This window comes from Ranitomeya imitator, chromosome 1 (genome assembly GCF_032444005.1).
Source record: "Ranitomeya imitator isolate aRanImi1 chromosome 1, aRanImi1.pri, whole genome shotgun sequence".
NCBI classification, from domain to species: Eukaryota; Metazoa; Chordata; class Amphibia; order Anura; family Dendrobatidae; genus Ranitomeya; species Ranitomeya imitator.
In genome coordinates, this window is record NC_091282.1 from 691,171,776 (window position 1) to 691,185,973 (window position 14,198).

At 47.7% G+C, this 14,198-nt stretch overlaps 1 protein-coding gene across 3 annotated transcripts in view; it reads right to left on the reverse strand.

The window, feature by feature from the left end:
• Positions 1–13,438, reverse strand: part of HECTD1 (HECT domain E3 ubiquitin protein ligase 1) — a 121,275-nt gene extending 107,837 nt beyond the window's left edge. For 2 of the 3 annotated variants that reach the window (XM_069730391.1, XM_069730376.1), the window contains exon 1: positions 13,323–13,438. The gene's annotated coding sequence lies outside the window, so the exon portion shown is untranslated. The remainder of the gene's footprint in view (positions 1–13,322) is intronic. The other variant, XM_069730381.1, reaches the window with a different exon arrangement.
• Positions 13,439–14,198: the final 760 nt, after the last annotated feature.

Consider the following 14,198-nt stretch of genomic DNA (forward strand, 5'->3'; position numbering starts at 1 on the left):
GGATATCTTCAAAACTTGCAGATGGATTTTGTAACCAAAGATGTTCATACTCCAGCCACGTGAACCCTCAGTGCGGCCAAGCATGCACGTGTTTTCAATGGTGATGGAGAATTCCAACGGCCCCGATTCCTAGCGAGTGTCGCAGCCACCAGATTGAATTCTAGCTCATCCCATTTGGATGGAATTCCAATTCAATCCGGATATTAGTCTAGAAATCCTGAATTTCAAGCATCTGACGTTCTATCAAACTATCAAATTAGTTTTCTCTCCATCTGACAAAAATGGTCTGATTTTTCTGATCAGAGGTGTAGAGAGAAAAAAAAGAAAAAAAAAAAGACTCGCATGTCACATAAAACAAGAATGTGAAATGTTAAGCCCTTGGAGTATAGACAGAAGAGACCTATGCTACAGTCCTACGCTGCGAGTTACACAAAGCAGAAGACACATTCCAGGACATGGAGGAGTCTGGCAGAACCTGGTCACGTGGAGACACCAGGATGAGTTTCCGCCTTGTGTTGTGAACATATAATTAACTTCCCTTTAACAGGAGCTATTAATAAACGCAGAGGTGTCTCCATTGTTTCCGAAATCATAACAGGAGAGCTGCCCCGCCAGGAATTACTGGACTTCGCTCACATGGCGGAGTGCGTGAGTCAGAGGCTTCCGCTACTTTCAGGAACTAGCACGCTATGCCGGGCTCACCCAGCACAATCCCTGGCCATGTACCGAACTGTGCCGACCACAATTCTACGTGCTCCTTAATACGATCATTCTGTGCACAAGGCAGTGTTCTCGGCAGCACGTCAGGGCTACACAGGGTGATGTGCTGCCGAGAATACATTTTAAGTTTCATGAAGGCCAAGAAGCCTTTGGAGGCCCAGTTTATATTTCTTTTTGCACACTCAGTTTGTCCTTTCCCTTATGGTCTTATGCCAACTCAGATCCTTTGTATCAGTGATGTAGATGGAAAAGAGGGGCCCCATTATTATGGGGTCTGTCTAGTATCAGCTTTAAGAACAGAAGAAAAATTATGCATGGTGCTCTTTTTTCCATTCTAAAAACTAACACAAAAGAGAACTCAGACCCCATAACATTCATGGGTCCTTCTGCTTCCATCAGTAATACGATGGATCTGTTTTGCACATGAATCCCAAATTGTCTAAACTTGTTCCTTTAAACATAACAGACAAATGCCAATGTGACCAACTCCTTACACGACAGCCCACATAGCAGTTTGCCCCCTGGCACAATCACCGGCAGAACTGTGTGTGGGAACCCCTGACTATCTCCCTGTCCACCAGAGAGGGGTTTGTGGTTGCTGTGCACTACATGCACTGAGTACTAATTATTCATTACCGTGCATTCCTCGGCCTCGTTAAGCTGTTCTATTATTCCAGGCACTAGATATGAGAAGAACTGTGATCCATTACTAGGTCATCTATAGTTTATTTTCCCTCTATATCCCAGCATCTCAGGTTGCCTTAGCAACCCACTGTGCACCACTCATACCATGCCTTCAGGCTCTATAGGCTGATGCCGCCTGAGTATTCAGGTAGCTAGCATACAAGTCACTACGTTGGATATATTCCGTTCAGCTCTGCTACATCAAAATGTTTCCTGACAACCCAGCTCTGCTATATTGACATTAGTGTACCTCCACCAATGGGTATACCAGGCACTCCTACATCTCTTGGCTCTGCTACAACACTCAACTTTGCTCCATCTACTGAGAGTCTCACAGCCAACTCAGCTCCGCTACATCAACAAGAGTACTCTGCTACAATGTTGTCCTGTCTCCATGGGTCTTCCTAAGTCGAGTCTCCAGCCTCCATACAAAGGGCTTTGAGGATCCACAGCGCCACGCTGACAAAAAACAGATCACTATTTTCTCTTTTATTTGTTTGGGTAGAGTACAACAAATAGGACTATGGTCGGCCAAACCCACCCATATTGGTGCTGACAGCTGAATATCTAATGGGAGTTCCCAATGAAGGCTCGTCTATTGGATTTTACACAGCCGATTCTATTGCTCTCTAGGAGACTAGATTCACTTTCTGATCGCTGGGACCCCCACCAATCTGTGTGAATGGAGAAGTGATCAAGAGCAAAGCGCTCAACTGGACTTCAAAACTAATGAACTGGACAGTGGGCATGATCGACATCCGCTCCATTCCTCCAGGCGGTTCTTGGGATGGGTCGGGCCCCCAGCATTAAGGACGTTATAGGGCCTTTTAATCACTCATGTGAAGCTAATGGCCACTCTTGTGTACAAGCAGCAAATTCGCCGTCTCCATTATCCCTGGGCTTCATGAAACTATTTACTGTAAACAATATTAAACAGAAGTTCACACTTACAGCAAAGGGTTAAGAATGCAATAACCTAAAGGTTGTAATTACAAGTATGGCATGTTCTGCGTACACAGCCGCATAACTACCAGTGCAGTCAGCAGAGGATCATGTCCTGATGATCTACTCCTTACCGCCACATAGTACACTGCACCTCGCCGGGAGCCCGACACCTCTGGATTTTCTACAGGTGATGAAAGGGCTGGACCCGAGTCACCAGGTAGATCCACCACAAAAACACTTCGTCCCCAAAAATTTTTTTAAAATTCTTAGTATGTATACATTTACAGCTGTAATCAGCACGAATATTTCAAGGGAGCGGTCGTGTGCTTTTACGCCTCTACCACTTGTTTACAAGGCTCAGTACCCACGGGGCACACATAGATTACTGTAGGGTCACTGCGCATGAGGTTTCATGAAGGCTTACTGCATGATTACAGTCAGGTATGTTTTTCTTACCATACCTTGAAGATTCGGCCAGTGACTATTGCTGGGGACAAGACTGACTAGTCCGGCTCCCGACCCTCTGCCTACTCTTACCAGCACTGCTATGGATGATCTCCTGCATTAGTGCTGGGAATAGCTGGCCAGGGGCAGAGCCCAAATCTTCTAGTGTCCAGCTGTGGTCCCCAGAAGGATTTTCAAAGTATATTTTCTCTGAAACAATGCAGCGACTCAGAAAGAAAGAAATATATTTGATCACTGGGAGTGCGAACCGATCCCTCAAGAGCCCTGGCTGAATGGAGCAGAGGCCGATCATGTGCACTAGAACTCCGGTCATTATTAATCAGAGCGCTTGGCTGGTCTTGGGCACTCTTATTAGAATGACTGGACAGAGGGTGCCCATGATCAACCTCTGCTCCTTCAGAGATTGTAAAGGTATCCCCTTTTCTTTGGATAACATAAGTAACTTGAGGGCACCTCTATACATTGGGTGGCTATCGGGAGAATGATGCTTCAGCCTACCTTGTCCGTCTCCACCATGAGAACTCTGCTGATCTCTGGGTGAACATAAGGATCAGCAGTATGAAATCGGCCTTGCTGAATGCTTAACTCCCCAACAATCAACTGTCCGGGGTCCCCATAGACATGGCGGGTTCAGCCAACATTAGCCTAATGTGTATGGAGCCTTTAGCATTCTACAATTGTTCTAAGAAATATTAGTATTCTCAACATGTAAATAAAAAATAAAATAAAAATGTCAATCCCCATACAGGCTGTTTCCAAGTTACTTTGTAGGAGTCATGGAGGTGGAGCTATGCAGATGAGGAGTCACGGAGGCCGAGCTGATGTCCCCGAGTACCGGATAGGTCATCTCAGGCCCTCTCCTGACACACAGGGGGCTCCTGGCACGGTCTAGGGGGGTATATTTACACCAGCACATTGCCATGCACCAGAGGCCATCAGATTAGGCATCCTGCGGCTCAGTGCCGTTAGTTTATATACTGTAGGACGATGATTGCAGTCCATCAGCCACAATATATCTGAATAACGAAGACCGCTCTAAAGACACTCATCAGGCCACGTTCAGCCGGAATAACGCGTCCTCTTCATCATGTAATAACTGCTCTGGAAGAGGTTTGGTATATAGAGATAAAGGGGTTGTCTGGGCTTGTTATACCGATGACTGATCCAAAGGAGTGGTCATCACCATCATAGGCTCGGACAACCCCTTTAATGTGTTATTATTTGTCCCATCAGTCTCATGTGTCATTGTGAGTCATGCTAAACATGAAAGCTTAGTGCGGACAGTCAGTGTGTGCCAGCTGTGACTGCTCGCAAAGTGCACATTACTAGTTAGTCAGGAAGCCTGTGAATGCCGGCCAAATCGTCCCGACAATATGTGTAAAGCGTACGGTGCTGTTCACACTTGTGCCGGAAACATGTCACCAGACGATCAGCGGATGCTGCGCCCAACTCTTCAGCTGTCTGACATTCATCTGAGGGAGGTGAGAGCTAGGCAGCCCAATAGTCAGCGCCTACTGTCTGCAGGGCTCACATGGCATAACAATGTCACAGGAGACCTAGTGTGGACAATGGTGGGACGGCGTCAACGTGGGAAGGGAGTATAAGGTGCTATCATTTTACAAGGGGGGCTCCTCCAAGTGCAGAAGTGTGAGCACAGCTCCAGGAGGACGGCTGTTCAGCACAGGCAGCATATTGGCTCTAGTGAAGCCCATGGGTCTAGAAACGTGCAACTAAATGTTGATTACTAAACTCCATCAGTTTTAGATAAGTCATGTCCCTTTATCGGACAAGGAGCAGAAAGTGTCTATAACACAAATGGAAAAAAGTTTTTGAGCACATTTATTACATAGATCTCCCCCAAAGTTCTAACTAGTGCAAGGCTGCATTGGTTGAAGTGTGACAGGACCCTTGAGTTACACTCCACCTCTCCAATAAGTAACACGGGGATAGGTTTTCCTATGTATTTACTGTTATTCTAATATGGACCATTCTGTAACTTCCCCATGCAGCAAAGTCCTGGGCACAGCACAAAAAGGGCTGCCAGCTGGGCACCTACCGTGGTGGCATTAAAATCGCCACGAGTATACTCTTAGGTCTGCCAACTATCACAATCCGGTGTGGTGCTGCCCTGCTGGGGATGAAGTCGCAACCTGTATACAATGGCCTTAGATACTGTAACAATGTAACAAGTCACACTGGGCTACATTCACTTTTCACATTGTGATTACCGGATCTTAGAAACAGACGCATGGAATAAAGGCAGATCCGTGGCATAACTGATGCCAACAGAAGTGGACGGGCAGCAGGCTCAGTAGTGTGTGTGTGTTGCAGTTATAAGTGGGGGACTCTGTTTGTTTTTCTCCTGTTCTAACAACAGACACGTCTCAGAAGTCAGACGGACCTCACAACAATCAGTGGCGCCCCTCTGCTTTGGTTTGCATCAGCTATGCAACACATTAATTCCATTCATCTGTTCCTAAAAACAGAACTGGCAATGTCAAAGCCTCGTGTGTAGGACCCCCCGCAGAGCGCTAACCTCCGGGCCCCTTGTCATGCAAGCCAAAGTCATGTCCCTACCCCCTGACCAATCAAAATGGGGAAACAATGGAAGAGGCGCTTGATAAATGCTCTGCACCCCCACAAGTGCCCCCACTAATACCTTGTACAGTAGGCACAGTATCCCCCCACAAAACACTAGAGATGAGGTCCCCTTTAATAAGCGACATAGTCCAGGCTACTGGACCATGTACACAACAATATGGCGGCCCCATCTGTAGCGCACGCACAGGCCGTGGTATATGTGTGTGATGCTAGGTTTGGCTATTATCCTAAGTCATGTGACAAGGCTCGTTAAAGGGTCGACTGACTGCTAGGATTGCTACCTCTAGGTGGCACTAGAGTTCTAGTCCTCTTCCTCTCTGAAGAGACAATTTGCATATTTCCCAGAGGAGCATTGCGGCTTTAAAGGGACACTGTCACCTGAATTTGGAGGGAACAATCTTCAGCCATGGAGGCGGGGTTTTTGGGTGTTTGATTCACCCTTTCCTTACCCGCTGGCTGCAATATTGGATTGAAGTTCATTCTCTGTCCTCCGTAGTACATGCCTGCACAGGGCAATCTTGCCTTGCGCAGGTGTGTACTATGGAGGACAGAGAATGAACTTCAATCCAATATTGCAGCCAGCATGCAGCCAGCGGGTAAGGAAAGGGTGAATCAAAAACCCCAAAACCCCGCCTCCATGGCTGAAGATTGTTCCCTCCAAATTCAGGTGATAGTGTCCCTTTAAGTCTCCTCACTTCGACATGCTTAACATGTCACTCTCCACAAGGAGAAATGATACTTCTTGGATCCCGGTCAGACGCCTCTCACACAGCGAAACCAGATCTCCACTTTGCACTGACGAGGGGCAGTACCCCGAAAAACAGTGTCTGCAAATTGAGATTCTGGTTTGGCTATTATCCTAAGTCATGTGACAAGGCTCGGTAAAGGGTCGACATTGACTTGTAGGATTGCTACCTTCCAATAGGTGGTACTAGAGTTCTAATCCTCTTCCTCTCTGAAGAGACAATTTGCATAACACTGACCTACAAAGCCAACCACAACCTGTCTCCTCCATATATCTCTGAACTAATCTCCCGATATCTTCCCTCACGTAATCTCCGCTCCTCCCTAGACCTCCTTCTCTTCTCCGCACTTATTCGCTCCTCACCCAATCGCCTCCAAGACTTCTCCCGAATATCCCCCATCCTCTGGAATTCTTTGCCCCAACACGTCCAGTTATCAACCACATTCGGATCCTTCAGACGGAACCTGAAAACCCATCTCTTCAGGAAAGCCTACAGCCTGCACTGACCCCGATGCCTCCTCATCACTACCGAAGCTACCGCCTCACCAACACGGAACTCCTGCAACCCTCGACCTACTGTCTCCTTCCCCACCATCCTGTAGAATGTAAGCCCGCAAGGGCAGAGTCCTCGCCCCTCTGTATCAGTCTGTAATTGTTAGTTTTGTTTACTCTAAGTGATATCTGTAACTTGTATGTAACCCCTTCTCATGTACAGCACCATGCAATCAATGGTGCTATATAAATAAATAATAATAATACTAGAACGAGAATAACATGGAGGACAGTCTGTGAGGGAGAGAATAACATGGAGGACAGTGTGTGAGGGAGAGAATAAAAATTTTCCCCATTTTTAAGTTTATCACATGGTAAAATAAATGGTGTCTTTGAAAACTATAAGTCATCCTGTAAAAAACAAGCTGTCATACAGCAATAGATGACTAATAAAGTTTTGACTCTTAAAATAAAGACAGGAGAAAAACAATGGCAGTGTGTCCAATGGGTTAAAAACAAAAGTAAGCACCAATGTTTATATGAATACTAGATGGTGGCCTGATTCTAACGCATCGGGTATCTACTATATAATCGTATTGTATCATACAATTATTAGGTTCTGTAGAAGGACGTAGATCTGGGGATTTATTATGATGGAATATAGGCTGAACTGGATGGACAAATGTCTTTTTTCGGCCTTACTATGTTACTATGTCTAATTCTGTCTGTTTGCAACGGAAATCCCGCGTCGCTGATTGGTCTCGCCAGCTGCCCGCGACCAATCAGCGATATTGGCACAGTCCGGCCACGAATTGGCACAGGATTTGAACCGCGCTTCGCTGATTGGTCACGGCCGGCCGGGCACGACCAATCAGCGATATTGGCGCGGGATTTAAACACCGCTTCACTGATAATGTATATATTTTACCCGGAAAATCCTGTGTATTCATAGCATTATTCTTAAATCTTCATAAATAAACTACATACATATTCTAGAATACCCGATGCATTAGAATCGGGCTACCATCTAGTCTACTATATAATCGTCTAATTCTGTCTGTTTGTCTGTAACGGAAATCCCGCGTCACTGATGGGTCGCGCCAGCCAGCCGCGACCAAACAGCGATATTGGTGCGGAATTTAACCACCACTCACAGCGCGACGTAGTTCACTCACGTTTACTGAACAAGTTCTGTCAGTCACAGTGTGATGTAGTTCAGTCACGTTTAGTGGACAAGTTCTGTCAGTCACAGTGCAACGTAGTTCAGTCACGTTTACTGAACAAGTTCTGCTAGTGCCACATAGTTCAAAGCTCTCCACAGTGCGGCACCCCGTTACATCTTCTCCCTCATGTCTGTCTATTGGCCTAACCGACCGCTGCGCTCTGCAAACGACTTTCGACTAACCTCTGCACTAATCCGTACCTCCCACTGCCGACTCCAAGACTTCTCCCGTGCTGCACCAATCCTCTGGAATGCTCTACCCCAAGATATTAGGACCATCCACAATTTGCATAGTTTTAGGTGCTCAAAACACATTTGTCCAGAGCGGCCTATCACGTTCACTAATCAAACTCATTTTATGTGTAAGGGCGCATGTGTAGCCCATTCACGACCCCCATCTATTCCCCAACCCCTGAAGATGGCTGGACCATCATTGTAAATACATCATTGTAAATACACACCTGTGCTTTGTACCTATCTCCCCCACCTCATTGTAGATTGTAAGCTCTCACGAGCAGGGTCGGCTTATTTCACTTTAATTATTGTATTGTTAACATTGCTACCTATGACTGTTGTGTTTGATACTGTTAAACTGTAAAGTGCTGCGGAATATCTTGGCGCTATATAAATAAAGACTATTATTATTATAGTTCAGTCACGTTTACTTCATAAATAAACTAGATACATATTCTAGGATACCCGATGCGTTAGAATCGGGCCATCTGGTATATGTATATACCCCATGTTATACGGGGCACAGGACAGCTCTGAATATACAGTATGTATATATCCCATGTTATACCGTGCAAAGGACAGCTCTGTATGTACCCCATGTTATATGGGGCACAGGATAGCTCTGAATATATGTATATACCCCATGTTATACCGGGCAGAGGACAGTTCTGTATATCAAACAGTCCAGCCAAGAAGGACAGAGTCCCACCGCACTGCTGCTGTATGCCTGACCCTAAAAATATTCAACCCCAATAATGTATCTGTGTAAGATGTGTAACATGTATTAAAACAATAGCAGGGAGGAATGTGAAAAACAAACGGACAACGGCCATCAAGGACCCGTTGAAGTGCTATCCAGCACGAAACGGCCGTTGTCCGTTTGTTTTTCACATTCCTCCCTGCTATTGTTTTAATACATGTCCGAATAAAGCTGTGACCACCGTACCGGGGTAAGTGCGCTTCTTTTTCTTTTTCTTCTGCATGGTATGGACAGCTCTGTATATACCCCATGTTATACAGGGCACAGGACAGCTCTGTATATACCCCATGTTATACCGGGCACAGGACAGCTCTGTATATACCCCATGTTATACCGGGCACAGGACAGCTCTTTATATATCCCATGTTATACCAGGCACAGGACAGCTCTGTATATATCCCATGTTATACCAGGCCCAGGACAGCTCTGTATATACCCCATGTTATACCAGGCCCAGGACAGCTCTGTATATACCCCATGTTATTCCAGGCCCAGGACAGCTCTGTATATACCCCATGTTATACCGGGCCCAGGACAGCTCTGTATATACCCCATGTTATACCGGGCACAGGACAGCTCTGTATATACCCCATGTTATTCCAGGCACAGGACAGCTCTGTATATACCCCATGTTATACCAGGCACAGGACAGCTCTGTATATACCCCATGTTATTCCAGGCACAGGACAGCTCTGTATATACCCCATGTTATACCGGGCACAGGACAGCTCTGTATATACCCCATGTTATACCGGGCACAGGACAGCTCTGTATATACCCCATGTTATACCGGACACAGGACAGCTCTGTATATATCCCATGTTATACCGGGCACAGGACAGCTCTGTATATACCCCATGTTATACCGGGCACAGGACAGCTCTTTATATATCCCATGTTATACCGGGCACAGGACAGCTCTGTATATATCCCATGTTATACCAGGCACAGGACAGCTCTGTATATACCCCATGTTATACCAGGCCCAGGACAGCTCTGTATATACCCCATGTTATTCCAGGCACAGGACAGCTCTGTATATACCCCATGTTATTCCAGGCCCAGGACAGCTCTGTATATACCCCATGTTATACCGGGCCCAGGACAGCTCTGTATATACCCCATGTTATACCGGGCACAGGACAGCTCTGTATATACCCCATGTTATTCCAGGCACAGGACAGCTCTGTATATACCCCATGTTATACCAGGCACAGGACAGCTCTGTATATACCCCATGTTATTCCAGGCACAGGACAGCTCTGTATATACCCCATGTTATACCGGGCACAGGACAGCTCTGTATATACCCCATGTTATACCGGGCACAGGACAGCTCTGTATATATCCCATGTTATACCGGGCACAGGACAGCTCTGTATATATCCCATGTTATACCGGGCACAGGACAGCTCTGTATATACCCCATGTTATACCGGGCACAGGACAGCTCTGTATATACCCCATGTTATTCCAGGCACAGGACAGCTCTGTATATACCCCATGTTATTCCAGGCACAGGACAGCTCTGTATATACCCCATGTTATTCCAGGCACAGGACAGCTCTGTATATACCCCATGTTATACCGGGCACAGGACAGCTCTGTATATACCCCATGTTATACCGGGCACAGGACAGCTCTGTATATATCCCATGTTATACCGGGCACATGACAGCTCTGTATATATCCCATGTTATACCGGGCACAGGACAGCTCTGTATATATCCCATGTTATACCGGGCACAGGACAGCTCTGTATATACCCCATGTTATACCGGGCACAGGACAGCTCTGTATATACCCCATGTTATACCGGGCACAGGACAGCTCTGTATATACCCCATGTTATACCGGGCACAGGACAGCTCTGTATATATCCCATGTTATACCGGGCACATGACAGCTCTGTATATATCCCATGTTATACCGGGCACAGGACAGCTCTGTATATACCCCATGTTATACCGGGCACAGGACAGCTCTGTATATACCCCATGTTATACCGGGCACAGGACAGCTCTGTATATATCCCATGTTATACCGGGCACATGACAGCTCTGTATATATCCCATGTTATACCGGGCACAGGACAGCTCTGTATATACCCCATGTTATACCGGGCACAGGACAGCTCTGTATATACCCCATGTTATACCGGGCACAGGACAGCTCTGTATATACCCCATGTTATTCCAGGCACAGGACAGCTCTGTATATACCCCATGTTATACCGGGCACAGGACAGCTCTGTATATACCCCATGTTATACCGGGCACAGGACAGCTCTGTATATACCCCATGTTATACCGGGCACAGGACAGCTCTGTATATACCCCATGTTATACCGGGCACAGGACAGCTCTGTATATACCCCATGTTATACCGGGCACAGGACAGCTCTGTATATACCCCATGTTATACCGGGCACAGGACAGCTCTGTATATATCCCATGTTATACCGGGCACAGGACAGCTCTGTATATACCCCATGTTATACCGGGCACAGGACAGCTCTGTATATACCCCATGTTATACCGGGCACAGGACAGCTCTGTATATACCCCATGTTATACCGGGCACAGGACAGCTCTGTATATACCCCATGTTATACCGGGCACAGGACAGCTCTGTATATACCCCATGTTATACCGGGCACAGGACAGCTCTGTATATACCCCATGTTATACCGGGCACAGGACAGCTCTGTATATACCCCATGTTATACCGGGCACATGACAGCTCTGTATATATCCCATGTTATACCGGGCACAGGACAGCTCTGTATATATCCCATGTTATACCGGGCACAGGACAGCTCTGTATATACCCCATGTTATACCGGGCACAGGACAGCTCTGTATATACCCCATGTTATACCGGGCACAGGACAGCTCTGTATATATCCCATGTTATACCGGGCACATGACAGCTCTGTATATATCCCATGTTATACCGGGCACAGGACAGCTCTGTATATACCCCATGTTATACCGGGCACAGGACAGCTCTGTATATACCCCATGTTATACCGGGCACAGGACAGCTCTGTATATATCCCATGTTATACCGGGCACATGACAGCTCTGTATATATCCCATGTTATACCGGGCACAGGACAGCTCTGTATATACCCCATGTTATACCGGGCACAGGACAGCTCTGTATATACCCCATGTTATACCGGGCACAGGACAGCTCTGTATATACCCCATGTTATTCCAGGCACAGGACAGCTCTGTATATACCCCATGTTATACCGGGCACAGGACAGCTCTGTATATACCCCATGTTATACCGGGCACAGGACAGCTCTGTATATACCCCATGTTATACCGGGCACAGGACAGCTCTGTATATACCCCATGTTATACCGGGCACAGGACAGCTCTGTATATACCCCATGTTATACCGGGCACAGGACAGCTCTGTATATACCCCATGTTATACCGGGCACAGGACAGCTCTGTATATACCCCATGTTATACCGGGCACAGGACAGCTCTGTATATATCCCATGTTATACCGGGCACAGGACAGCTCTGTATATACCCCATGTTATACCGGGCACAGGACAGCTCTGTATATACCCCATGTTATACCGGGCACAGGACAGCTCTGTATATACCCCATGTTATACCGGGCACAGGACAGCTCTGTATATACCCCATGTTATACCGGGCACAGGACAGCTCTGTATATATCCCATGTTATACCGGGCACAGGACAGCTCTGTATATACCCCATGTTATACCGGGCACAGGACAGCTCTGTATATATCCCATGTTATACCGGGCACAGGACAGCTCTGTATATACCCCATGTTATACCGGGCACAGGACAGCTCTGTATATACCCCATGTTATACCGGGCACAGGACAGCTCTGTATATACCCCATGTTATACCGGGCACAGGACAGCTCTGTATATATCCCATGTTATACCGGGCACAGGACAGCTCTGTATATATCCCATGTTATACCGGGCACAGGACAGCTCTGTATATAACCCATGTTATACCGGGCACAGGACAGCTCTGTATATACCCCATGTTATACCGGGCACAGGACAGCTCTGTATATACCCCATGTTATACCGGGCACAGGACAGCTCTGCGGGGGTGGCGAGCACAGCCTGTGGCCACCTCTGCCCTGGATCGGCAGACATGTTGGCCACCACAGGACAGGGCAGGCAGCACAGACGCGACCCGAGCAGCACAAGCCACATCGTGAGATCTGGATCTGCCATCGGGGTCGGAGGCCCGGTCTGATCGATCCGGTTATGGCCGGAGACTGACCAGCAGCCCCGGTGTGTGCCCTTTCCCAGGGTTAGGCCCGGTCCACAGCCTAGAGTTTTAGGCCTGTTCCTGTACAAGTCGCTGGAGACCACCATGACAGTGCGGGAGCGCAGTGACGGGGCGTGGAGCGCACACAGACACACACTCAGCAGCTTACCGTGTCCGTACGGAGCCGGTCTGGGCCTCACTGCTCCGGACTATCCCCGGAGTCACACGGAGCGTGTCACGGGCTCAGGCCGAGACTCCGCCCGCTCCGCCTGCCTCCCGACTGTCGGTAGAGGGCGCTCCGGAGCACACACCAGGCTGCTGCGGGCGGACCACACACTCGGCAGAACACTTTAGGTTTCAAGTTCCTGCCCGACTCATTTTAAAACCAAATGACTTTTTTACAGGCTGCAGAGCTAAGCAACATTTCATCCCGCCCACGGCGCAGACTGCTAACCACAAGATCAATGGATTCCTCGAGTTCCTGATGTGCCATGATCCCTCTGTGCGACTTTTTCAGGAGTCATTGCCCCGTGCAGAACAGGAGGCCTGCGACATGTGACTCATGAGTGGGCACAGAACAGCCCCACAGCAGTACAAGCAGGGGGTTACTGGCTGGGAAGGGCCAAAAGTTATGGGGGGAATTTACTAAGGTTTGTGTGTTTTTTCCAACCTTCTTCTTATTAAAGGGAATAATTAAATAAAAAGGCCACAGGTACCTGACTGTCTCCTCATCAGTGGGGCAGCCAGAGCATAATCCCACCGGACCCGGAGAAAATCTAATATTTCTGGCTGGTCTGATGCCCGTAGCGATGCAAACCTCCTGACCTGTCTGTTGTCTCTTGTGGCAAAGAGGTCTATCTGCGTGAGGCCCCATAATCGTACGATGTGCCTGAGAACCTGCCGGTCCAGGGACCATTCCCGCTGCCGCAAGGCATGTCGATTGAGATAGTCCACCTGAACGTTGGGTACCCCGCTGATGTGAAGTACCCACATTGAGAGGAGGTGATTCTCGGCCAACGTCATAATGTCGCCTGCCGTGGACATC